Source organism: Cnephaeus nilssonii (assembly GCF_951640355.1).
Source record: "Cnephaeus nilssonii genome assembly, chromosome: 11".
Classification (NCBI taxonomy): Eukaryota; Metazoa; Chordata; class Mammalia; order Chiroptera; family Vespertilionidae; genus Cnephaeus; species Cnephaeus nilssonii.
In genome coordinates, this window is record NC_137082.1 from 11,182,541 (window position 1) to 11,210,094 (window position 27,554).

Consider the following 27,554-nt stretch of genomic DNA (forward strand, 5'->3'; position numbering starts at 1 on the left):
ACCAAATGCTTGTGGGGGATATAAGGTTTTTCTAGCCATTTTGGGTGGCAGTACAGGTGGAAAGGATACCATCCCAATAAGGCTGCCTTCTCCACCCCTGTTCATACTAATAAGTACCTACTCTGTGACTCAAGCTGAGCTGGAAATGAAGCATGCTCCTGTGATGAGGCGTAGGATGGTTTGGTCTCAAGACCCCTTACTACTCTTAAAAATTACAGAGGTCCCCTAGCCAGTTGGGCCCAGTGGATAGAGCGTTGGCTTGCAGACTGAAGGATCCTGGGTTCGATTCCAGTCAAGGGCACATGCCCTGGTTTCAGGCTCGATCCCCAATAGGGGGTGTGCAGGAGGCAGCCAATCAATGATTTTCTCTCATCATTGATGTTTCTATCTCTCTCTCCCTCTCTGAAATCAGTAAAAATATATTTTAAAAAAATTACAGAGGCCACCAAGCATTTTATTTATATGTGTTATGTCTTTCAATATTCATGGTATTAGAATGAAAAGTGAGAAATGTTTAAGACACAAGAATACACAAGCACACATTCCAGTAGTCATCAGGGTGATGATATCATCACATGACATGTCCCTTCTAGAAAACTCCATTGTATACACAAGGAAGGTGACAAGAGCCAGTGACATCACAATACTGAGAAAATAGTTTGGGCTTTGAGAATCCCCTAGCAAGGTCCCAGGGACCCCACTTTGAGAACCGCTGACTACAAAACATGTCACAACCTTTAGGGATCTCCATCTCAGCTGTCACCCTCCTCTCCCCAGTTGCCAGGGCCACACCCTGGGAGCAAGAGCCCCAGCTTTGTGTGAGTGATTGTTGGGTGGTTGAGCTTTATTGCTGTTATCGGTACTGATTTATCTGGCCCTTTTAAAAAGGAAGTTTGTGGGTGCCAACACACCTGCGTGGGCCCTGCATTCCTGGAGATGTCGTCACATCCTCTCTCCCCTCCCCCAGGGTGTGGCATCCCTCTTTACTTGGACTTTCCTTTCTAGAAGGGAGAGCCAGGCCAGAGCTCCCTGGATCTCCTGAGCAGAATTTGCGCGGAGGCCTGCCTCACAAGCACGCCTGGGCTGTGTGAGGGAGGAATGTGGAAAATAGTTAGACTTTGATAAAGGCGCTGTGGAGGAGGGGAACCCTGTCATCCTGAGAGCTGTTAGGACCACACGTTTGTTCACGGGGCCTGAATTTCAGCCTTTCTCCAGAAACATGAAGCCCCGAGAAAAGCACACAGAAGGGCTTATATCTGTTTCTTTGGTTTGAAGGCTGAATCCTAATCTCATTTCTTTCCATCATCCCTCCCCACCCCCAAATCCTGGAGCTCAAGCTGACCAAGACCTACATGTGGAATGAAAAGCTAGTCCCTTGCTTGGGAGAATTAATACTCAGGGAGATAGGAAGATAAAGTGAAGCGAGTGTATGACACGGACTCTATAAATTAATAGGTTCACAAAAATCATTGGTTGGGAACTGGCTACCGCTGATTATCACACCCACATAGCTTCTGATCTCTCCAACCCATCTCCACCCCTGAAAGGAGCTAGCGAGGGCTGTTACATTTCTGCTTTATCCTATGAAGACTTTCTGTCTTTAAGTTCTACAACTTAACACACGGTTGTGTTCATTTGGTGAAAAGAGTTTGTAATTTTCCACAATTAGTTTTACTGATTCGTGTCATGCATAATGATACTTTTTTCTTTCCTTCTTCCTCCAACTCTTAGAAAAAAAAAAAAATAAGAGGTGGCAAGGAGTCATACATAATGGTGGTGAGGTATTTTTCAAGAAGTTTCTCTTGCCAGCTCTTTTTCTCCTTGATTGCTCAAGTTCCAGTTGATGGAGCTGGTTAATAATTCTTTGAGAAAGAGTTGAAGTGTATATTTATGAATCTCAGACTACTCACCAAAGCATTTTAAGCTCTTTAGCAGAGGTGGAATTAAGTCACATGATCTGTTTTCTGGTTAATAGCTTATAATACTTTAATTCTGTGTGTGTGTGTGTGTGTGTGTGTGTGTGTGTGTGTGTGCCCGCGCATGCGTGGATGCACACGGAGGGTGTGGGGGTTGGAACTCACAGCTCCAGAAATGATGGATTCTCCCCTGTGGCCTATAACAGGCTAGATGCCCTTCTAGGCAACATCACCGTCTTCGTGGGAGGCAGTATGTGCCAGGTACTGTGCATGAGCCCAGCCTTTGAGGAGCTGACCTTTTCCCTCTCTGGGACTCAATTTCTCCATCTGCAAAGGCAGGCGCCAGAATGAGATCATCTCCATAGTCCCTTCCAGCTCTCAACATTCTGCAGGACCCGGGGATAATGAAGATTGATCATTATTTCAACATTACCAGGGATAAACTGGAAGGAAAAGGGTAATCTTTTCTTCAGGGTCAACAGACAGGCTGCAGTCATCAGCTAAAATAGTCCAGTTTCTAGGAAGTGTTGGTGAAGATGATGAAAACTAACACTTAAGAGGGTCCTTCCAGGTGCCAGGCACTGTGCAAAGCTTTCCCGAGGATTATCTTAGTCACGTTTAAGCAGCAGCCGAAAGAGCTTTGCATTCGGAGGCACTCAGATCTTAAAAAAAAAAAATTTAGGTGATGGATGCTAATTTGAGCCCCTAGCTCTGCTCCTTGCTAGTTGGGTGACCTTGACCCTGTTCTCTTAATCGCTCGGAGCCTCAGAGTCCTCCTCTTTAAGAGGAGATGGCAGTGCCCATTGCATTGTTGCTGGAATCAGATAACAGCTTTGCAGAGCATCAAGTGTGATGCGAATATTAGTGTTTATTACTTGAAATAAAACAGAAATGTGTACTAAACTATTCTTTTTGTTTTCACACAGAGCAGCCTTTTAATGGACATCTCTTAGATACGCTGAGAGTCAGCCTAGAGTCATTGATAACAGGACTCGCCAGATGCCTGTATTCAAATCCTGCCTCTGCCATTTCCTGGTTGGGTGACCTTGGGCAAGTTTTTAACTTCTGTGACCCTTGGTTTTTCACATTTATAAAATGAGGCTTCTATGAGATTTACCTGTCTTAATTCACGTATAAAGCACTTAGAATAGGACTCAATACAGAGTCAGAATTCCATAAATGTTACCTTTCATTCTCATTATTGCTAATTATTTTTATTACCTACTGCCCTAATAGAATTCATTAATGAGTATTTAATAAAGCCCAGCCATGTATGTAATACTGTGCTTGACATGGAAATGAAGGATAATAAGAAAAGAGAATGAAGATATGATTCCTACTGTCTGGCACTTCAGTTTACATAGAGATCGGCTCAGTAAACATTCCTTGACTTCCTACCAGGATCAGACAACTATGAATACGACAGAGTTTTTGCCTCCAAGGAACAGTAGCTGAGAAGTCAGATGCACAGAGAGACATCTTCTGGAAGTGGTGGGCACAGCAGTTAAGGATGTGGTGGGGTTGTTGGCGTTGACCACCCAGAGATCACATCTGGCTCTTCCACCAGCCAGCTGTGGAACTCTCTCTAAAGACCACTTTCCACAGGAATAAACGGAAGGTAAGTAATAGCATCTACCTTCTTTGAATTAACAGCTGTTCAGGGAGTGTCTGTGATGAGCCAGGCACTATGCTAGATGGATCCTGTAGTATAGAAGACAGAACAGAATCCCTGCCTCCTGGAGCGGACATCCCAGGGGAGAGAGAATACACCAATTATTTCATTAAAATATATAGTGTGTTCCTGTTAAAAGCCCTGGAGAAAACTTAAGCAGGAAAGGGGGATGGGGAGGCCTGGCTGTGAGGGGGAAGAGGGGGCAAGGTGTGGATGGAGAGAGAAATTGAAATGAGGTGGCAGGGATGGCCTCTCAGGAAAGCTGGAGGTGAGAAAATGATCCTCTTGCTTTTCCAGTTGCCCCCTCCCCCCTCCTCATTCTCAGGTTGGGGGGGGGGGGCTTCTAGGCAGGGCTCTGCTGGGGTGTGAGGACTAAAGGTGATAAAGCTCACTCAGTGCCTGGCACACAGCAAGTGCTCAGGAGACACCAGCTGCTGTTTTGAGACATTACTCAGTACAAGGCCGGGGTATGGGAGAGGTGGGTGGGAGCAGAGAGAATGACTAAGTCAGCCCGGGGAGTTCTGGAGTGTTTCAGGGGTGAAGTGACTTTGGTTAGAGCGAGGGCAGAAGAATGAGTAGGAGTTAGCTAGAGGCATTGGGGGAGGGGGGGCGGTGAGAAGGGGAGGAGGCATTCCAGGGAGAGGGAGCTTCCCAGCAGAGGTGTGTGGGGGGAGAAAGAACACGGAGTGTTTCCCGAGCCATTGAGTGGGGTGTGGGTGTGGGTGTGTGCGGGGTGGGGGTCCTCTCTGGAGATGGGGGCTGGAGAAGTAGGTGGGAACCAGATGACAATGACCTCAAAGGCCTTGGGGAGGAGGTTATGCTTTCTCCAGTTGGTGCTGGAAGAAAAATCTTTAAAACTGGGCAATAAAAGGATCAGATTTGTGTTTTCATAAGATCTAGCCAGGAGGTAGGCACTGGGGACAGCAAATTAATGAGTTTTGCAGGGAAGGGCATGATTAAATGGCAGAATAAGTGGTGTGGCCCGTGAGACTTAGGGAGGAGGCAGGACATCCCTCCATTCATTTATTCATTCATTCAGCACATCTTTATGGAGGTCCAGCTATGTGCCAGGCACAGGCTAGATCCTGGGGCTGCTCTGGGGATAAGACCAGCTGGGAGGCGGGGCAGGGGAGTGTCACAAACAAGACTGCTTTGTGGTGGGGCAGGTAACTAAAGGAGTGAAGAGGCAGGGAGGGGCCTGCGGAGGAGAGAGCTCCAGCCCCAGCCAGGCTCTCTGCCAGCTGGTGTGGCCTGCGGGAAGGTGGGCTTCACAGTGCAGGTCTGACTCTTTAGAGGAGACGCTGACACTTTTAAGTGAAACTTTCTGGTTTTTAAATGATGACAACTGATTGAACAGTGTCGTGACTGAGAATAAGTGGAGAGAGAGAGAGAGAGAGAGAGAGAGAACGAGAGAGAGAGGGAGAGAGAGAGAGAGTGGTGTTCTATTTAGGATGGGAAAGCTCTGAGGAGGTGATACTTAAGTGTTACAAGGTGGTAAGGTTGGGGACAAGGGAGAAGAGCATGTACTAAGAGTCCAGTAAGGGCAAAACTTGGTGTGTTTGAAGAATTCAAAGGAAGGACGTGCCTGGAGCTTCTGGATGAAGGAGAAGAATGGCTCCAGGTGAGCCTGAGGTGAGGTGGGCAGGGCCAAGTCATTGAGGAGAAGTTCATTGAGAAGCCATCTATACTAATAAAAGGGTAATATGCTAATTAGACCAGATGTCTTCTGGTCATCCTTCCGGACAAAGCCACAGTGGTGGGGGCTGAGGCAGAGGTAGTTAGGGGCAATCAGGCTGGCAGGAAAGAGCAGTTAGGGGTGATCAGGCCGGCAGGGGAGGGCAGTTAGGGGGTGACCAGGCCGGCAGGGGAGCAGTTAAAGGCATCAGGCCGGTAGGCAGAGGCAGTTAGGGGTGATCAGGCCGCAGGGGAGCAGTTAGGGTGCGATCAGATCGGCAGAGGAGCGTTAGGGTGCAATCAGGCCAGCAAGGGAGCAGTTAGGGGCATCAGGCCGGTAGGCAGAGGCGGTTAGGGGCGATCAGGCAGGCAGGCAGGCTAGTGATTAGGAGCCAGCAGTCCCCGATTGCAAGAGAGATGTCCAACTGCCGGTTTAGGCCCCATCCTGCAGGGTAGGACATTCCCCGAGGGGTCCCAGATTGGAGAGGGTGCAGGCTGGGCTGAGGGACCCCCCTCCCGTGCGTGAATTTCGTGAACCGGGCCTCTAGTCTCTGAGTAATTAGAAAAAACGTTAAGGCCTGTGGCCTTTGAGTCTAGACCCAGAAGAAGGAGGAAACGAAGAGATATTCTAGGGAGGAAAATGGTGAGAACAAAGTAGTTCTCCAAGTTCTCACTCACCCTTGAGTGAAGGACTTTTGAAGGAGAGTGAGGCAGCGAGTGCACTGGGATGGATTCCAGACCCTGGGAATCCTCGGGAGATGACATTTAAGTAGGGGGCTTGGTGCCATTTTATGGAGATCATTCAACCAAGGGCTTTGGTCTCTTCTGGATTTTATCTTGTAAGCCAGGGTGTCCCAAGCACGCCTGAGGCTAAGAATCATCTTGGGTGCATATTAAAAATGTAGATTGAGGGCCCCCCTTCTGTGGTCCCATTTCTGGAATGGGGCTCAGGGAACCTGTAATCTTAACTATCATCCAGGGATTCTTACCCTCAGGTAAGTCTGGGAAAATGGTGATGTAGGCACATCATTGCAGGTTTCCAACTTGGGAGTCAGAACTGGGTGTCCACGGTAGATTGAGGACAGGAAACTCACAGGCAGAAGACCGTGGGGCCCTTGCTGGTGTCAGGACTCATGAGGGGGAAGGCCTGGACGTGGGCTGTGTAAGGGGACCGTTAGTCATTTTCTAGGGCTGTCGTAACAAAGTACTGCAAATGGGAGGCTTAAAACAACAGAAACGTGTCCTCTCACTGCTCTGGAAGCTAAAGGCAGAGGGAGAATCTGATGGAAGCCTCACTCCCAGCTCCGGGGGTGGCCACCTCACTGGCATTCCTGTGCTTGCAGGGGCATCACTCAAGTCTCCCATTTTATAATCGCGTCGAATTTTCCCCATGTTAACTTTTAAGTTACATGTTGCCTGAAAGATGAGGAAAAAGACTATAGGATTCATACAGGGGTGAGGGACATCCGGCCCGCGGGCCATATAAGGCCTGCGAAATCATTTGGTCTGGCCCTGCCAAGGCATGGGAGGTAAGTTAATTAAATGTTTGACCAAATATATCAAGCTAGTTTTTGAGTTGATAATTTTGCACGGCCTGCGCATGATGTTATAAATATCCAAATGGCCCTTGGCAGAAAAAAGGCCCCGCGCCCCTGGTTTGAAAGCTGCTTGCTTGGCATATGATCAGTTCTCCCAGTGCTTGTCCCGTGAATGACAGAAACATTGGGCACTTTGGGGGTGAACTGTCAGAATAAAAGGCACATTGAAGGCCCCTGCAGAGTGAATAGTGAGGAAACAAGAGACCAAGGCAACAAATCACAAGGAATAAGATGGTTGCTGGAGGCAGCTACAACTAATGACATCAATATTATGGAGCACTAAAATGTGCCGGGGCTGTTCCTAAAGGGTATACCGTCTGCTCTCATTTCATTTTAAGTTGATCAACTCACCCAGTTTGCTTGGGACTTTCCCAGTTTTAGCCCCGAGAGTTCCAGAAAACCCCAGAAAAGTCCTAGCAAACACTATTTCATCTTCACGAAAACGTATGGACAGTTATCACCCTCATGTTATAGATGAGGACACGGAGGCACAGAGAAGTTAAGTAACTTGCTCAGGGTCACACAGGTAAGTGGCAGAGCTGGGACTCAAACCCACGTCATCGATTTCCAGGTCCCTCACCCTTCCACATTGCCTTTTCTAGGGTCAAGTGAACTTCAATTCTTGGCTTAAAAACATGTCTTCCTTTATGAAATGCATCGTTTTGTTTGGAAGCAGAAAGCATGGTTGTGCCCTTTCCCCTGCCCTGAGACAATCCTACAGGTAAAAAGTCAGTCAAGAGTCAGGTTGCAAGACTTGCTGCCTTCTAGGAGCCTTCTAGAAACACGACACCCTCCAGAGAACCTGCCCCACAGCCCCAGCATCTGATCAAAATTCCTCACGGGATTTTTTTCAGGAGGAGAGAGAGTGTTGTTCACTACAGAGAGGAGTTTCCAAAACGAAAACAAACCAACAAACAACCCAACTCGTTAACGGAGATCCGGTAACTGAGCCTTATTAAGTTCAACATTAAGAAGAAGAAAACGAAATCATTTACAGAAACCCCTTTCTCCCTCGGGAGACATTTAAGAACCGAACATATTTTTAAAAAAACTTAAAGGAATGCCAAGTTTATGTAAAATTATACCAATGATGAAAGAGGCTTGAGAACAACAACAAAGCCATCCAAAGTCAATGCCCACAATCGTATGCTCTTGGGAAACAGAAAGAAGGCGAGATGAAGGAAGCCAAGAGCATTTGAGCCCAGGGATGGGGCGCACAGTGGGGGCCTGGCTCAGTCCTGCCTGCCTGTCTCTGAGCTGGCTAACCTGGGGGCAGCCTCCTCTCCTGAGTCTCCTCTCCAAAAGGGGGTACTGGTGTCTGCCTTAGAGGGCCGTGTTAAGGAACCCAGCAGATGAGAAGTCGTTCACGAACGCTGTTTCTGGCCCACCGCACGTGCTGAGTCAATGGTACCTGTTCCTGGTCAGGATGCCTTTGGTCTGCGACTGGACAGAGATCTGAGCTAGTGTTTGTTGAAGGCTCCCGCCATGTCAGGCCTCAGCTAGGTGTCCCACATACAACCTGATACTTAATCCTCACGGTAACTCGGGGACTGTGATGATTATTCCATTTGCAGATGTGGAGACCAAGGCACAGAGGGATGGATCCAGGGTTTGGCTTCAAGAGTCACCCACAGAGGGAGGGATTAGGACCCAGGCCCATTCTGACTCTGCTTTTTACTGCACAACTTTCCAGGGAAACTTAAAAAAACACAAACAGTAATAATTTTTTTAAAAGATGCCATTTTTCTAGTCTCAGGTCCCCTTAACTACTAAGATCTGTTCTGGAAAGGGAAATTTCAAAATGGAGCAAGGTCGCCCGGCAGCCTTCTGGATGGGGGAGTTTTTGCCTGTGTGCAGAGGCAAAGACTTCAGGCTGAAGTTGTTTTCCACACACTCGAAGGGCTTTCAGGCAGACTTGAACTTGTGCCCTAGGGCTGAACCCAGCCCCCTCCTCAGTCCCATCACCCCGAAGTAAATGTGTCCAAAACCCTCCCAGTAAACAGCGGTCCTTAAAATAGGAGCTGTGCCTGGAGCCTGTGTTTACAGCCGCTCGCTCAGGATGGTAAGGAGAATGTTTATCTTAGTCCACAAACCCCGTCTGATTTTTGCAACGATGAGCAGTGAATGCTGCTTTGCCTCTGCGTGCGGCCCTTGCTGGTACTTTTCCTCTGCGGGTCAGTTCTGTGACGTGGGGTGGGGCGGGGGAAAGGTCTCCCAGCTTCATCTGTAAATCAGGAGAGTGAGCGTTTAGGGATGCTCCTCTGGAGTCTGGCCATGAACTTCAAGTCCTGAGCTCTCTCCCCTTTGCATGGCCCTGCTTGAGAAACCTGGATTCTGGGCAAATTCCTTCCTGGGTCATTTATGTAGCCATTCCTCGGTGACATACTGATTCCTACACCAAACCTGGAGGGCCTGCCCCACTTTCAACCACTCCCTCCGCCCAGTGCTTCTCGGAGACAGTGCTGAAGGACCAGTTTACAATTTTTAATTGTTGCAGATGGATACTTTTGTAAAATATAATAAAGATGAATTATCAGGAAAAAAAAAGGAATTAAAAAAACCCAAAGACATACAAAATGCAAGGCCCATTTTTTTAGTGCTGGATTCCACATTTTGTGCAGACCACATTTGGACCAGCATGGGGTTTGTACACATAGTTACAATACAATGTGATAAATGTCCTCATCGGTTGAGATCCCAAAAAGACAGGAACATAAATCGTTGTGTAGGAATCCAAAGCGCTCAATCATCTGTGGGGCCTCAGTTTCCCCACTCCACCGGGTTGTTGGGTGTAGCTAACACACAAAGCACTGGACACACCCGGATTCGAGGAATATTGTGCAAGTCTCATCATCACTCCCTTTTGGTAGTTCAAGCACTCCGACTGCTCAGATGCGACCCATTTAGACTTACAAAGCACTCTACAGATTAGAATATTTAAAAATCATTCTTATTCTAAAAGTAAAGCATTTTGTAGGGGAAAAAGAAACCTCCCCTTTACCCTTCCTTCTAGGTCTTTTATTATATGCACATGAATATAGCAATGGGCTCATACCACACAGAATTTTTAAAAAACAAATCTTGCTTACTTCACTCAACACATATCATGGTGATACTTCCACTCTGCTACTTAGATACCTTCCTTGTGTTTTTTTTCCCCAGGTGGCATTGCTTTCCGAGGTCTAGGTACACCATCGTTTATTTAGGCAGTCTTGTGATGGCGGACACCTAAGTCATTATTACTCACAGTGTTGCAGTAAACATCATGTGCGTACGTCCCACATGCGTATATGTGTGTTTCTCTAGGATTGGTTCCAAGAAGCCAGTGGGTGTTGTAGGTGTTGCCAAAACAGTCCTCTTGAAAGATAGTACAAATCACATCCGATTTTAAAGTTGGAAACGTGTGCTGTTGAACTCACTCCTCCTTTTGCCGATCAAGAAGCCAAAAGGGGGAAGAACCTGATCGAGGTCACACGTGAGTTCAAGACAGAGCCAAGAACAGACTCCTGACTCTGTCTGTGAAGTTCCAGTGTTTCCAGCGACCTCTAACAGCCCGGTGCCATTGGTGGGGTGCCCTATGCAGAACCAGGAGTGAAGGCTTTGAATAATTATATTTGTGTCACAGATTTAACCATGGTCCTTATGATTGTGCCTTACATCCTTTAAGAAAGGGACTGTGATTTGGGGTGCCCTGGCAGCCCCGTTGGAGGAACATCTGATCCTCGTTTGACCTAACCATCCTTGTCATCGACAGGGACAGCTGAGAAGAGTGAGTGAAGCACAGAACTTGGCCTCCAAGCTTACCTCTGCCCCGACTCAGTTTCCCCACCTTGGAAACAGTAACCTTCGCACAGAGTGATCGTGGAAATAAGGTAAACCATATGGCAAAGGCTTGGGAAGCTCTCGGGGAATAGTGTCCTCTCTTACCCTTCTCCTGGGGAGCTGAAAAGGATCGGGACTTGCGGTGGAGGTGTCCAACAGAGGGCAGTCTGAGCTGGACGTGGGATTTTCCGCCACGGAGAGCGAGAGGAGCATCAGGGAGAAGCACCCGTGGTGCTAATTTAGCCTCAGAGTTCAGATCTAATTGAGGTGAGAGTCCGTTTTACTTATCACTGCTGCATTGCTCTGAAGAGGTTATTTAAGGACAAGAAGTGGCCACATCCCCAAATTCCACAGGCACTCCCTGCACTCTGATCCCTCTCTGAGCCCTTCCTCTCCTAAATGTCTGTCTGTGCTTCTCTGTCTTCAACGGAACCCATCTCTGTCCTCGGCCTCACTGTCTCTGGCCATCCAGGGCCGCCACGTTATTTTGGTCTCCCTCCCTGTAGCTGCCTGAATCCGAACATCTAACACGCAGCAGCACCCCGGGGTGGGCCTTCGTGATCTCCTGCTGAAACTACTAGTAAACACCACAGGCAGGCGGGTCTGAGCCGCCCCATCTGAGGCTGCAGCCAGAGCAATCTGACCGCCTCTCTGGAGCCTGGCTGACTGGGGGACCACCCTCCCCACCTTCACCTGACACCCAGGGCTCTCCAGGGCCTGCCTCCAACCCTGTGCCGTCAGTCCCCATAATCATGGCTGCCGTTTACGGAGGGCGGACTGTGTAAAGCAAAGGCCTTTATAGGTATGATGTCATTTCATTCTCAGGAGATAGGAAGTATTATGATCCCTCCTTTATGGACGAGGAAACCAAGAGTCAGAAGAATGTAGTGACTTGTGCCCTGACCAGGGAGCTCAGTTGGTTAGAGCATCGTCTCAGTACACCAAGGTTGCAGGTTTGATCCCCAGTCAGGGCACATACAAGAATCAACCAGTAAATGCATAAATAAGTGGAACAACAAATCAATGTTTCTCTCTCTCTCTCTCTCTCTCTCTCTCTCTCTCTCTCTCTTTCTCTCTCAAATCAATTTAAAAAAATAAAAGAGGGATGTAGTGACTTGCTTAAGGTCATGCAGCCAGGCAGTGGAGATGCCTGAGTTAAAGCCCTGGGTGTTTTAACTGTGTTTCCCAGGGGTGGGCCTCATATCCCCCCGGGGTTTGTTAATTAAGAGAGTCCTTGGAAATGTCAAAAATGCAGTGGCTTCCATTTCAACTTTAAAAAGATGAATAAAGTAATTATTTTTAAATTTTTCTTAAAACAGCTGGCAGTGTAGGAGCTTCCACTTGCCCAGTGAGTGTGTGCGCAGCTCAGCCACTCACCAATTTCAGTGACACTCACCCAAGCACATGCGGCTGTACAGTATCACACTGGTTCTCTCTCAGACCTACATTTGCTTTATTCCTACCATAGCAGAACTGCCGATGTAATCTAGTTAATGGGGCACCTGTATTATTGCAAAATCAACATTAAAAAGAAAAACATAGCAATGGCTCAGCCAGTGTGGCTCAGTGGTTGAGCATTGACCTATGAACCAGGAGGTCACGGTTCGATTCTGGTCAGAGCACATGCCTGGGTTGTGGGCTCAATCTCCAGTGTGGGGTGTATAGGAGGCAGCCGATCAATGATTCTCTCTCATCATTGATGTTTCTATCTCTCTCTCCCCCTCTCTGAAATCAATAAAAATACATTAAAAGAATAAAAACATAGGTTTATAGTTGTTCATGTGGAAAATAATACAATAATTAATAAATAATAATATAAGAATAAACTGTTTGGCATACAACTGTAAACCTATATTTTAAAAAGCAACAAACAAAACAACAACAACATAGCAATGATTCTATACATATCTGTACTCAGGGGAGCAGCACTTACAAATAAAAACCTGATAATCTCTCTTCTCACCTCTTAGGAATAGACAAAATTGGGGGAAAACCCCACCTTAAAAACACAAAATGCGGAGAAACCAAGATGGTGGCATAGTTAAACACCTAAACTGCAGCCTCGCAGAACAATTTCAAAAATACAACTAAAAGACAAAACGGACATCATCCAGAACCACAGGAAAGCTGGCTGACTGGAAATCCTACAACTAGAAGGAAAGAGAAAACCACAAGGAAAATCAGAGGAGCTGTAAAAGCCCGAGGTACGGAGACAAGGGCGCGTGCATGCGGAGAGGACGGAGCCGGAGAGGACGGGGCGGCTGAGTGCCTGGCTGGCGTTCTCTAGCGGGAAGGAGATAAAAGCTCCAGACTGCGCTGAACCCCAGCTCCGACTGTATTGAACCCCAGTTCCGGGCGAGACCCTGGGGACCCAGGCTCATACTGGGGGAATCTGGGCTGTAAGGCAGAAACTCAGGGGAGCGGCGAAAGGCAGAGCTCCGGAGGCGTGCACGTGAATGCGCGCAGAGGACGGACTGTTGACTGTGCCGCTGGATTGCCCTAGCGGGAAGGAGACAAAAGCTCCAGACTGTGCTGAACCCCAGTTCCGACTGCACTGAACCCCAGTTCCGGGCGAGAATCTGGGAATCCAGATTCATTGGGGGAGAGACTAGACTGTTTGGCAGCGGGCGAAACTCCAGGGCGCCTTTCTCTCAGAGGTGCTTGCAGGGAGTACAGAGGGACACTGAGACACAGGAACCTCATAGGGCGGGGCTGACGGGAAGCCAAGGCTGTAGGCTCCACCCTGAAACTCCACCCCATCCAAGCTGAGCACAGAGGCTTTTACAATTTTGCAAGTCTAGTTGAATAAGGCTGTCTCCCGGCGTAGACACAGCTGATCCTCACAGCTAATTGGCCTGGAGGTCAACTCCTCCCACTGATACCAACAACAATCAAGACTTAACTACAACAAGGCTGTACACACAGTCCACAAAGGGGTGCACCAAGAGTGTCCACCTCAGGTAACTGGGGAGGCCGAGCCACTGGCCCATATAGGACAACTAGCACACAAAGCTACCCTACCAACTCAGGGAAGCAGCAAAAATGCGGAGACAAAGAAACAGATCAAAAACCAAAGAAATGGAGGAAAGCAAACGACTGGATATAGAGTTCAAAACCACAGTTATAAGGTTTTTCAAGAATTTCCTAGAAAAGGCCGATAAATTTAGCGAGATCCTCGAGGATATGAGAGAGACCCTCGAGGATATGGAAAAGGACCAACTAGAAATTAAACATACACTGACTGAAATAAAAAACATTATACAGACATCCAACAGCATACAAAGACGCAAAAATCACTCAACTGGAAAAGCTAACAGAAGAAAGAATCCAAAAATTTGAAGACAGTGTAAGAAGCCTCTGGGACAACTTCAAGTGTACCAACATCAGAATTATGGGGGTGCCAGAAGAAGAGAGAGAGCAAGATACTGAAAACCTATTTGAAGAAATAATGACTGAAAACTTCCCCCACCTGGTGAAAGAAATAGACTTACAAGTCTAGGAAGCTCACAGAACCCCAATTAAAAGGAATCCAAAGAGGACCACACCAAGACACATCATAATTAAAATGCCAAGAGCAAAAGACAAAGAGAGAATATTAAAAGCAGCAAGAGAAAAACAGTTAATTACCTACAAGGGAGCACCCATACGATTGTCAGCTGATTTCTCAACAGAAACTATGCAGGCCAGACGGGAGTGTCAAGAAATATTCAAAGTGATGAATAGCAAGAACCTACAACCAAGGGTACTCTACCCAGCCAAGCTGACATTCAGAATTGAAGGTCAGCTAAAGAGCTTCACAGATAAGAAAAAGCTAAAGGAGTTCATCAACACCAAACCAGTATTATATGAAATGCTGAAAGGTATTCTCTAAGAAGAGGAAGAAGAAGAAAAAGGTAAAGATAAAAATTATGAACAACAAATACATATCTATCAACAAGTGAATCTAAAAATCAAGTGAATAAAAAATCTGATGTACAGAATAAACTGGTGAATATAATAGAATCAGGGGCATAGAAAGGGAGTGGACTGACAACTCTCAGGGGGAAAGGGGTATGGGGGTGTGGGAAGAGACTGGACAAAAATCGTACACCTATGGATGAGGACAGTTCGGGGGGGAGGTAAGGGAAGAGGGTGGGATGGGAACCAGGTGGAGGGGAGCTATGGGGGGAAAAAGAGGAACAACTGTAATAATCTGAACAATAAAGATTTATTAAATAAAAAAATATTAAGTTAAAAGCAAAAAAAAAAAGTTATGTACTGTATGATTCCAACTATAAAAACAAAAACAAAAAACACACACAAAATGCAAGGATTCTGAGAGAAGTAGAATTCTATTAAAGGTGCCTGTTAGGATGACGGTCCTTTTACTAGAAAATAAGCTGTAGCAAGCCAGGGACTGTGTCTGTCCTTACTGCTGGGGAACCAGCTCCTGGCACATTTGAGACTCTCAGGAAATGTTTGTTGAATGAGTAAAAGTTGACAATATGATCGGACTCAGAATGAACTCTTTTTGTTTTGTTTTTGTTTTTAAATATATCTTTATTGATTTCAGAGAGGAAGGGAGAGGGAGAGAGAGATAGAAACCTCCATGATGAGAAAGAACCATCGATCGGCTGCCTCCTGCACGCCCCACACTGGGGATTGAGCCGGCAACCCGGGCATGTGTCCTGACCAGGAACCAAACCATGACCTCCTGGTTCATAGGTCGACCCTCAATCACTGAGTCCCCCTAGCCAGGCTGAGTTTCTGGACTGGGCCCCTTGAGGAAGAACTAAGTGTTGACCAAGACTTGCGAGTTTGTGGTGTTCCCTCCCAGCATAATCTCACTGGGTCCTTACGATCACCTCTTGGCTGGGGAAGCACGGTAGCATTCCCACTTTTGGGAGGAGGTTGGGAGCAGTAGAATGCTGTGCTCAAGATCCCATAGTGAGTGTCAGGGGCCAGGTCTTGGGAATCTAAATCCAGGTCTCTTTCCACTATCGTCCACCGTCAGCAGGTCCAAGGAGGGGTAGCGAGTGGTGACCACATTAAGCAGGGCTTGGATCCCGCATCTGTAGAGCGGATGCTTTGCTGGCCCCAATTTCTACACCCTGAGCACCCAGGCCTGGGTCGTTGGACCTCTTCTCGTCTATGACTCCTTCCCCAGGTGGTCTCATCCAATGACATGGCTTCACCTAGATATCTCCTGCCCCATCTCTCCCCTGAACTCCTTATGTGTGTATTTACTTGCCTCCTCGGCCCCTTACTTATCAGGCAGCTCAAACGGAACTCTTGCCCTCTCCACCCACCGCTCATCAAGAAGCCGTTTCCTCCTCAGCGGATGGCAACTCCATCCTTGCAGATGTGTCTTCCAGATGACTACTACCCCACATCCAAGACTATTGGCTTGACCTCCAAAAATATCCAGAATCCAGCTGCTTCTCACCACCTTCATATTTTGAACTCTGGACCGAGTCTCCATCATCTCTTGCCTGGACTCTTGCAGTAGCCACCTCTCTGGTTTCTCTGCTTCTACCCCTGCCCCTCCCTCTACAGTCTATTCTCCACACCAAGCCAGAAGGTAAAACGTGGAAAAACCTAAGTGATAGCCTGCCCCTCCTCTGGTTAAAGTCCTTTGAAAACTTCTTATCTCACACAGAGTTAATCCAAACTCCTTACAATAGCCTTTGATAGCCCAAATCTCCCCCCCACCCCCGTCCCCCTAACCTTATCTCCTACCACCCTCCCCTCACTCAGGGCCTTTGAGGTTCCCCTGCCTCTCCCTCACTTCTTCCTGCTCTCTGCTTCCGGCGAGAAAGGGTCAGGTTCTGGACATATCTACTCGCTTTCTTTATTATTTGCCTCCCCCACGAGAAGGTGAGCTCCGCAAAGGCATGGACTTTGTTTATTTCCAGGACCTAGAATAGTTCTGTCCCAGGGTCAGTGCTCGTAAGTGAATGAGGCCGAGCGATGGAAACCTATGTAGTTCTAAGAGGCAGTGGCCACCTTAGACGAAGCCCAAGGCAGCACACCTCCACCTGACCCGGCGAAAGGCGAGCCAAGGCACAGGCGGTGTTGCCAAAACACAAAAGAGGTGGCAAATATTCAGGTGGAACAAGACGCACACTGACTCTGAGGAGACGCTCCTCGGGGCCACCTCTTGAGGCTGAGGCTGGAGAAGGCGATGCTGTAGATGTGTGCCTCGCGTGAAACGGAAAATAGGAGATAAGCAGGTGACGGCCATCGAGGAGGGACAGGTGCCAGCACGCTGCTGAGCTCATCGCTGGGATTCCCCGATTCAACCCTCACCTAACCCCGGGCTGGGTGCTTGTTCCCATCACGATTGTAAGGTGAAGCGGAGGCGCCGAGGAGCTGAGTAGCTTGCCTGTAATCACTCAGTTAGCAATCTCTCCCGGACATTCCATTTCACTGGTTTTGGGTTAGGTCCTCAAACCTGCCTTGTTAAAGAGCACCTGTGGCTGTGTTTGTCCTGAGGCAAGTTGGGAAATGATGCACTTTCTGGAAAAGGCTAGATAAGACGGGAGAATAACTTTGGGAGGCAATTCTGCTCTTCTTAGGGCTGCAGCGACCAGCAGTCCCAGGTCGCTCTGTCCCTCAGCCAGGCCCGCTGGGTGTCCCGGATTGCATGACGTCTCAGGTGAGAAGCAAGCTGGTGGCATGTGCTGGGCACCTGTTCCCCTCACTCTCCTCCCTTTCAGATGTCCCCATCGTCTCCAACTAGGTTTGCGCTGGTCCCCAAGTTCTAACCATTGTATCCTTCATCCCTGTGACCTCCCCGCTGCCTCACCCTTCTCCCTTTAAAAATATTTCAAGACTTTCCCCATGGCTGTTGAAACCATAAGGTAAAAATATTCAAGTACATTTTTTAAAAAAATGCATTACATAAAAGAAATGATTCTATCTCAACAACTGGAATCCAACCAGAATTAAACAAGAATTGAACAAATATGTATTTGTTTTGGGTAGGTACGGCTCAGAGCAAAGCCCGGGAGTGTAAGCGGCAGGAAGAACAGTCGCTGTGTAAAACGAGGCGGCTGTCACCGCCCTCTGATACAGCGTTCCCCGGTTACGGTTCTCTGGCGCTTAAAGAACACACACCCTACACCCCTGCATGGAGGTGTCAGGAGCCCTCCATCATTTTCTGTGCGACGGCGGACTACATTTTCCAAACAATGAGCACAATTTCTCCCTTAAGGAAACTTGCAATCGAAAGATTTGAGGGATCGGAATGTGTAATCCAAAACAGACCTGCGGGGAAGACTGGGTTTTACAGCCCAAGGAGAGAAAGAATGACTTTATTGACTATAAAATAAAGTCCACATGCTATACGTTGGCCCGAACCCACCCTGTACATATATATATATATATTTTTTTTTCCAAATAGACCTAAGATTAAAAACCAGCCAGCCTCTTCGTAGCTGTGGGGCATCAGGTGTAAGTCACTTAGCCCCATTGGAACCTCAGCCTCCTGTGAAAAGGGCCTAGGGCAGTGATGGCGAACCTATGACACGCGTGTCAGCACTGACACGCGTAGCCATTTCTGATGACACGCGGCCGCTGAGGCGGCCGCATGCCGAGGATGAAACATTTGCGAAATAATGTTTTTTCCTCAAAGTGACACACTACCCGAGTTATGCTCAGTATTTTGGCGAAGTTTGACACACCAAGCTCAAAAGGTTGCCCATCACTGGCTAGAGCCTCACAGGGAAGGTGTGAGAAATGAGAGGACACCCCCTCCTGGCCAGTTTAGGGTGTTTCCAGTTGTTCCCAGGATAGTTGTATCACGTTAGGCAGAATTATGACCGAGGCACTGTCTCTATTAGGAGATTTAGTATGGTTCAAGGAGATGCACATGGGTGCCAAGTTGACAAGGGGTAGACTTGTGATAGCTATCTGTGTCGGTATGATGGGTAAAGGATGCCCGGAGAGCCGGTAAAACATTCCTGTGGGTGTGGCTGTGAGGGTGTCTTGGAAGAGGTTAGTGATGACTCAGGAGTGTGAGTGAAGAAGGGCACCCTCATCAATGCTGCTGGTCATCATCCAATCTGTGGAGGGCCTGCATCTAGCAATAAGGTGAAGGAAGAGCAAATTTGTTCCCTTGGAGCTGGGACATTCATCTTCGGGCCTTGGCCACAGCACCCCTGCTTCTCGGGCCTTGGATTTGGACTGAATTCCACCGGCTCGTTCCTGGTTCTCCAGGTTATAGGTGGCACATCGTGGGATTTCTGGGCCTCCGTAACTGCGTGAACCTATTCCTATAATGTCTCCTCGTAGGTTACTCTCTCTGTATCCCATCGGTTCTGTTTCTCTGGAGAACCCTGATAAATGCATCACCATCATTTTTGTTTCCCTTCTGACCTGGCTTAACAGAACCCCATTATCCCTGGACACTCCTAGCCCCCATATTTGTGCTAGTGTGATTCCTTCTGCCTAGCATGCCCCTTGGATCTTTGTATGCCCTAAGCCAGTGGTCGGCAAACTCATTAGTCAACAGAGCCAAATATCAACAGTACAACGACTGAAATTTCTTTTGAGAGCCGAAAACCGACTTCTGCACATGGGCCACGAAGTTTCAATCACACTGTACGTGCATGCCCGCACGTGGTATTTTGTGGAAGAGCCACACTCAAGGGGCCAAAGAGCCGCAGTTTGCCGACCACTGCCCTAAGCCAACCCTCCAAGTTCTGCTCAAATGCCGCCTCTTCCAAGAAGTCTTCCCAGGTGCTGCCAGTCAGAAGTCATTTCTTCCAGATCTTGTCTCATCACGCACGATTGTATCTCTGTAATGGCTGTTGCAGCAAACCGCTCGCCATGTGCTGCCTTCTAGCCTTCCGACAAACGGCACCCTTTCCATCAAGTTGCTCAAGCTCCAAGCCAGGCATTCTTCCGGACACCCCGCTCTTCATCACCCTTCAAAACTATCCATTTTGCCCATCTCCAGTCCACTCTTTTTTATTTTTTCCATCACCGTTTATGCCCCCTGTATCCAGCCCACTTATCACAGAGGACATTCTAAAATGCAAACCTATATTGCCATTGTATGCCTCAAACCTTCTAGTGGCTCCCATTAGACTGAGGTTGAAGATAAAAGCTCCCAAGCAGGGGCCACAATGCCTTGTGTGGTTGGCTATCGGTTCGGCTTCATCTTTTCATTTTGTTTTGTTTGAGATATAATTTAAATGCCATAAAACCCACCCTTTAAAGTGTACAGTTCAGTGGTTTTAAATATGTTAAGGGAGATGTACAGCTGTCACCACTGTTTCATTCCAGAATATTTTCATCACCCCCCAAAGCAGCTCCGTACCCATTAACAGTCACCGTCCATTTACCCCTCCCCCCACCCCTCTGGCCCCAGCCCCTGGCAACTATGAGTCTGCTTTCTGTCTCTGTGGATTTGCCTATTCTGGACATTTCACCTAAATGCAATCTACAGTAGGCCTTTGTGTCTGGCTCCTTCCACTTAGTATAATGTTTTCAAGATTCAGCCACATCGTAGCACGCGTTAAAAATAAAGAAAGCCTCATTTGAAATGGGGTTGGGAAAGTCCTGAAGGGGGAGCTCTCCGTACTGCCACCCAGACCCCCAGAGGAGGACATACACAGCAGGAGGAAGGAGGACTTCTCCTTGTCCAGCAAACGCCTCAGTGGCCACCTGAACCTCTTTAGCTGGTTGCCTTCAGGTTGAGCTCCTGGTTACAGCCCAGCTAGTGAATAACTGACACACTCAGCCAATGAGAAGCCGTTACCACCCTGAACTCTCCAGAAACAGCCCTCCCAGCTCCCCCCTTTTCCCTGGCACAAACCAGCTCCCGTCTTCTGTTCTTCAGGCCTGAGTGTGATTCTCTGTAGTCTGCCTGTCCCAGATTGCAATTCCTCTGCTGTTTCTAAATAAACCCATTTTGCTGGTAATATAAATGACTCTTTAAAAAAAAAAAAAAAAAAAAAAAAAATATATATATATATATATATATATATATATATATATATATATATATATTAATTGATTTTAGAGATGAAGGGAGAGGGAGAAACATCAATGATGAGAGAGAATCATCGATAGGCTACTCCTGCACCCCACCTACTGGGGATCGAGCTGCAACCCGGGCATGTGCCCTGACCAGGAATTGAACCCTGATCTTCTGGTTCATAGGTCGATGCTCAACCACTGAGCCACACCAGCCTGGTTTGACTCTTACTTCTTAAGGTCAACACATGTATCAGCATTTTACCCCTTTGTATGCTGAATAGTATCCCAGTGTGTGGCTGTACCACACTTTGCTTGTGCACTTACCAGCTGATGGACATTTGGGTTGTTTCTCCTTTTTGGATTAGGAATACTGCTGCTGAGGACATTTGTGTGCATGCTCTGCTGGTCTCACGTGGGCTCCCTCGCGTGACTGCCGGCACCTGGCGATTGGACCCCGGCTGAAGGGTCCAGGTGCTCCACGCACACGCCCGGCAGTGGCCTGGCTGTCGGCCCAGGGGCGGAGGTTCCTTCCACATGAGCCTCCACCTTCTGGCCCAGGCTCCTTCACCCCTGCTGGTCTTGAGGTTGCAAGAAAGTGAAAGTAAAGATAGGAAGTGCATGGAGAAGGTCCCAAAGCTGGCGAACCATCACTTCCAGCTCATTCTGTGGGTCAGAGCAAGTCACAGACCCGAATGGGTGGACATCCAGGCTCCACCCCTCACGGGAGGAGCAGGGTCAGCCCATTGCAGGGAACCATGGATCTGGGAAGGCATATTCATGGGGGCCCTTATTATGACGTCCCTCACAGCAGTCTCTCCGGAGTGCACCCTCGAGGTCCTTGTCCTGGAACCCAAAGGGCAGCTCTGGGTTGTGCTTATCGATGGAGAGTCCCCGGGGGCCCTGAGTCTCCTCTCCGAACTGGACATCTCTGGTCTGGGCCTGGGGATGGAGGTGGAGAAGGCTGAGGAGATGTAGGTTGAATATGTTCTTTCCCCGTTTTTCTTTGGTTTAATCTGGGGAGCGGGACCTCCTTTTTGCTTTGGTTAAGTCATGATTTCATTTTACTTTCTTGCTATTGTCTTGCTTCTCTTTCAACTCCGCTACCATGAAAAGTCCAGTTAGTAAAGCAGCCCGGCTAGATCTTACTCGGAAAGCGCCTAAGGATGGAGCACGTCGATTCTAGAACAAGACTCCTTGAGTTGGGATCTGGGCCCGTCCACTGCTCGCCGTGGATTTCGGGGAAGTGACTTCCCCTTCCTCTACTGCCGTCTCCTCCTCTCTGGCTCGGGGACCGTGATGCCTGGGGCGGTGTGGGAGGAGGGAGGGAGGCAGTCAGTGGGAACCTCTCAGGACGGGGCACAGGACAGGCACCACCCGGGCAGCGAGGAAGGAGCCGTAGCAGGCCCTTTGCACAAGGGTCGGGCCGTGGGGAGCATCTGCCACAGCCGTTGCCCTGGGGAGGGGGCGGAGAAGAAGGGGGCTTTACTCAACAGCAGCTTGTGATCCCTCTTAGTGCGTCCAGTGCAGAGGGCAGCCTCCATGCGCAGTGGCTCCTGCTCAAAACGGCGTCTCACTCTGGCCCTGTTGCGAGGTATTTGTGCTTTTGGTATAAATTATAAATCTAAACATATGCAGGGTTTGTTTTCCCCCCAAAGCAGATTCCAACCAGCATGAAACCGGCCAAGCCAAATACATTGTACGCTTCAGCCCATTGTCTCCGGCCCCACGTACGCGGTCCAGTGGTAGAGAATCGCTTTGAAGGGGACGCCCATTAGCGCTCCCAGCATCAGGGTCCAATTTAGGCGGCGCATATTTTGAAGAGTTTCCTAGAAATTTGTGGCGAAGAAAGACCGGCGTGGAGTGGGGGCGCAAAGGGCTCTTATCAAATTATACAGGATGCATTTCGGGGGTGGGGGTGGGGGTGTTGTCATCAAAGCACAAAATAGAGCAACGGCCCAGAGCTGAAGGAGGATCGCAGAATTCCTCAGCGGGGGAAGTCATCCCGGGAATGCAAAGCTTGCTCTCCGTGTTATGTTTGTAAGGAAACGACTGTCACCAAGTGGAGAATGTCAGGTCCTCCGAGAAACCCCCTGAGCATTCACGTGCAGGAAACTATTTACTTAACTGGGGCTGGTTCTGAAAATATTTGACTCCGGAGGGCCCCGAGGGAGGGTGGACGGTGTCTGGATTTTCTTTCAGGTCAGGACGAGGCCTCTAATGGTCCCTCCAACTGATAAGGTTGCAGGGCAGGTTTGTTCTCTGCTGAATTGAGGTTTATGGCCCCGGCCGAGGCCAGAGCGGGAGCCTGTCATCCCAGACACCGCCCCAGCTCACCAGAGCGCACGTCTATCTGATGCGTGAGCGGAGGTGCCGGCAGAGGCTGTGGGCCAGTGAGAGTGCAGGGGAAAGAAGCCTGGAAGGATGGATGGAGATGTTTATCTCCAGGAAGAATCCAGCACACTGACGCCCCTGTCAGTGCTGAGGGCTGACAGGGTGGGTAGCAGCGGAGAATTCTGCTGCCGCCGTCCGCAGGAGGATGATGGATTGTGCCAAGTGGGGTGGGTTTGGGAGACTGTTCCTCCCGTTAAAAGCACCCCACACCTCCCTCACCCCCTTCCCAAGCAGGAGACAGGGAGGGGACTGCGTGGGACGAGACAGCGAGGCTCTGGCCCCACAGGGCGGGCGGCAAAGGCTGTGGGACTGGCCTTCCCCCGAGGGCCTGAGCGTAGAGGTGTTCTAGAAAGATCACGTAACCTTTCTGTTTCCTCATCCTTCCCTGGTGACACACTTCCCTGGGGCTTCCCCTCCATTCTCCACGGTGGAGGCCCTCCCCTCTGCTCTGACGACAGCACTCACCACCTGGGCTGCGGTGCAGATGGCCCGGCACGCCTGTCCACACGGAACACTTCCTCTCTACTCGTCTCTGTCGCCAAACACCCAGCCTGGCCGTGTGGGACGATGACACCTGCCCTGCTCACCTCACGAGGGAACATGGGCAGAGATGGGAAGTCGTTTGGAAGTGTGGCCGGAGGGGCCGCCGTGGTGAGTGTGGCCGCTCAGGGCCCAGAGAGCTCACCTGGAGTCGTCACAGATCCGCCTCGTTGCCAGGCACCTCTTCGCCTGAAGTGCCAGCGGCTCAGCCGCCACCTGGCCAAATTCATTTGCCACCTGGGCTCTTACGTACTTAATATTTCTCTTTAAATTGATTTCCTTTGTCTGCTAGCTTTTTGTTTGGACAAATTTCTAACCTGCTGGGAAGTTGAGATAATAGCGCCACGAACAGCCAAATATCTCTCACCTAGATTCACCAATGGTTAATATTGTTGCCACATTTGCTTTCTCTCTCTATTTCTCTCCATATATACATTAAACAACAACAAAATGGGCCCTAGCCAGTTTGGCTCAGTGGATAGAGCGTCGGCCTGCAGACTGAAGGATTCTGGGTTAGATTCTGGTCAAGGGTATGTATCTCGGTTGCGGGCTCCTCCTTGACCCAGGCCCTGGTTGGGGCGCCTGCAGGAGGCAACCAATCGACGTGTTTTTCTTACATAGATATTTCTCTTTGTCTTTCCCTCTCTCTCACACTCTCTCTAAATATCAATGGAAAAATATCCTCAGGTAAGGATTAAAAAAACAGAACAACAACAACAACAACATGGAATTATTTGTTTTCTAGGTCCGTTGAAATGTTTAAATAAACTTTCACTTTTAGAGTCATTTTAGATTTAAAGAAAAGTTACAAAGAGTGTACAGAGAATTCTTATGTAACGTGTCTCCAGTTTCTCACTGTCTCCCTTACTGTTGACATCTTACATGTTATGGAGCATTTGTTACAATGAATGCACCAATATTGATACACTAGAGGCCAGGTGCACGAATTCCTGCACCAGTGGGGTCCCTCGGCCTGGCCTGTGGGATCAGGCCCAAACTGGCTCTCCAATATCCCCCGAGGGGTCCCAGATTGCGGGAGGGCACAGGACAGGCCGAGGGATCCCACCGGTGCACAATTGGGGCCGGGGAGGGATGTGGGAGGTTGGCCAACCGGGGAGGGATTGCGGGAGGGCTCCAGGGCATGTCTGGCCCATCTCGCTCAGTCCCGATCTACTGGACCCCAGCAGTAAGCTAACCAATTGGTTGGAGCTTCTGCTCCCTGGTGGACAGTGCACATCATAGCAAATGGTTGACCGGTCAACTGTCTGCCCCCTGGTGGTCAGTGCACATTAGAGCGAGCGGTTGAGCGGCCTTAGCATATCGTTAGCACATTACTCTTTGATTGGTTGAATGGACGAAGGGACGGACACTTAGCATATTAGACTTTCATTATATAGGATTATCATGAACTAAACTCCATGTTTTGTTAGTTTTTCCTTATCTGGTAAAGTCACTTTTAAACTTCAAAAATGTAAAGATTGGAAAGTGTCCATGGGAAACCACAATTCTAGCTGGAGGCTGTTGGCTGCTGAGTGAAGAAAGCCTGAGGCCAGCTTTCTCTTGGTTAAAAAAGGCAGGTTAGTAAATGGTGGAGATGTTCCAGGCAGAGGCCAGATGGAATTGGAAGAGCATTGTCCCAGGTTTAACATGACTTTCCCACTGTATCTGGTGCCCAGCCTGTGTGTCACTAAGTCCTGTCGGGTACCACCCGGTGTGAGCCTGGGAAACTGCACAGTCTGGCTATGTGAGGCCTCCAGACGGCTGGAAACCCCAAGTCCACGACGACTGAGTTCCAAACCTGGGGCTTTCTTCTGCCCTGGAGGATGGGGGCGGGGCGGGGGCTGCCCTTACTAGCTCAGGGCTATGGGGAATGTCATTTGTCTTCTCCACAGCAACTCCCCTGGATAAAGCCGCCTCTTGACAAGTGAAGAACACAAGAGAATGTGCCGGAGAATTCCATCCATAGCGCATGAGAATGCACCCTGGGTAGGATACAAGGTCCGCTGGCCCCTCCTGTCTGTGAGTCGTGGTCCTCCGTGCAGCCAGCAAAGGGGAGGAACGTGGCTCAGTCGATACCGTGCTTTCTCAGTAGCCCTTTGTCTGAACTTGTTCAAATGTATTCCTTTAAAGTGCCTCAAAAAGGTTTTCATGTTTTATACGTTAGAGTAGGTGACACGGTTTCCTGAGAGGAAGTCATCCCTCTCCAGTCCTTTCCTTTCAAGTGCGGATCTGCTGCCCTTGCCAGGAGGCCTGGCCCGCTGCGGGAGAACTGGACAGCTCCCTGCTCTTAAGGAATTTCACTCTGATAAGTCACTGTTGGCTCAAGGGGTCCCAACATCTAACCCGAGGTGACCGACTGGAGCGTTCGCAGAATGTCTGGGTTCACGCCTTAGGCCGGCTGTTTATTTCTCCGCTGACAGGGTGCAGAATCCTTTGAGTTGGTCCAAGGAGGCAAATGGGGGGGATGAGGTTTTCTCCTTGTGTGAGGTGCAGTGTCCCCAGCGAAGGAAGCTGGTTGGGACGTGAGTAACAGGCAAATCCATTTTCATTCTTTGAAATGAAGCGATTACAGGTCGGAGCATCGCCCTGAAGCCTTTTGCCGCCCCCTCTCCCCGAGGTAATGACTCAGTTTGGTTTGTATTCTTCCAGACTATTTTCCTGGCTTCATACGTGTTTCCATAGTATTTCATTTTATGTGTGTGTGTGTGTGTGTGTGTGTGTAGGGGGGAGGGCCACACAATCAGGACTATAAAATGTTCCATTCTGACCCCCTTGTCCCTCAATAATACATCTTGGAGATGCATCTCTGTTGTTACAAACAGACACCCCTCAGTCTTCTTAAGCCACAGTACGACCCTTCCGCGCTCTATTTAACAGCCCTTATTTGATGGATCTCTATTTCCAATCGTTTCCTCTGATGAACCATTGTTTTCTAGCAAACCTCTCTGTGTGCGCCTCCCGATGCACAAGCGCAAGTGACCTTTGGGTGCACCCTCCGCTCACTTTCGGTTTTCAAAGCTCTTGCCCCGTTACCCTTCAGGGTATGCGTGTGTGGGGGAGTGGGGCGGGAGGTGTCAGTTTCTGTTCTGTGGGGCTGTTTAGCCCTGGTTTCTCGTCTGCCGCGGCTGCAGGGTGGAAAGGAGCCAAGGCGAGGCAGAGAGAAATTCGTCTCTAGGTGTTAGAGGCTGGGAGGCCCTGCAGGGCCGGCCTCCGTCAATGGGGACTTTGTTCCTGGTTGCATCCCTGAGCAGAATCCAAAAGCAAGATGCATGAGGTGACCAAAGGAGCCTGGGACCCCACCCCTTGACTCAGAGACACCCCGTTTGTAGGAGTCTTACACGCACAAATGTAATAAGGGAGGGTGTGTGTGCGGGACGGGGCGGGGGGGGGGGGGGGGGGAACGGCGCAAACCCTGAAATAATTAGGTTGTAAAAAAAGGGAAAAGGTAATAAAAGAAGCTGACTACTAACTATAAAGATGTAAAGGGAAAAAGCCAAGCCAATTCGCATCCTAGGAGGTGGGGGAGGTGCAGAGGGGACGATGGGGTTTGGGGGAAACCCAGGACCGGAGGAAGGGGTGTGTGGAGGATCAGATCCCAGTCTGAGGAGGGGACTGATGGCAAAGAGGGAAGAAAGGAGGGAAAGGAGAAAGCGTGAGGAGAAGGTGGCAAGGTAAGGAGAGGAAGGAGGTGGGGAGGGGGGGGAGGGGAGAGGCTGCGTCCCTGTCTGTTTGTGATTAGCCCGCAGCCCCGCAGAATGGAGTAAACAGAAACTTCTAGGCGTCCCCACACCCCCCTCCGAGGCGAAGCAGAAATCAGATGCTCCAGGATTAATCGCGGAGAGTTCAGGACAAGACCACAAGCGCTGTGTGGACTTGAAACTTTCTGCCTTTTCCCAGTCCCCTTGCCAAGATGGGGGTGGGGGGGTGGGACGTGAAGGGCTGGGGGCCCCGCCTGCTGGGGGCCACATGGAATTC

General features: G+C 49.2%; 1 long non-coding RNA gene across 1 annotated transcript; it reads left to right on the top strand.

The window, feature by feature from the left end:
- Positions 1–2,079: 2,079 nt before the first annotated feature.
- LOC307107690 lies at positions 2,080–10,727 on the top strand. The gene is made up of 3 exons (XR_013814248.1): positions 2,080–2,966; positions 3,318–3,534; positions 10,615–10,727. It is a non-coding gene; the product is annotated as an uncharacterized lncRNA (long non-coding RNA).
- Positions 10,728–27,554: the final 16,827 nt, after the last annotated feature.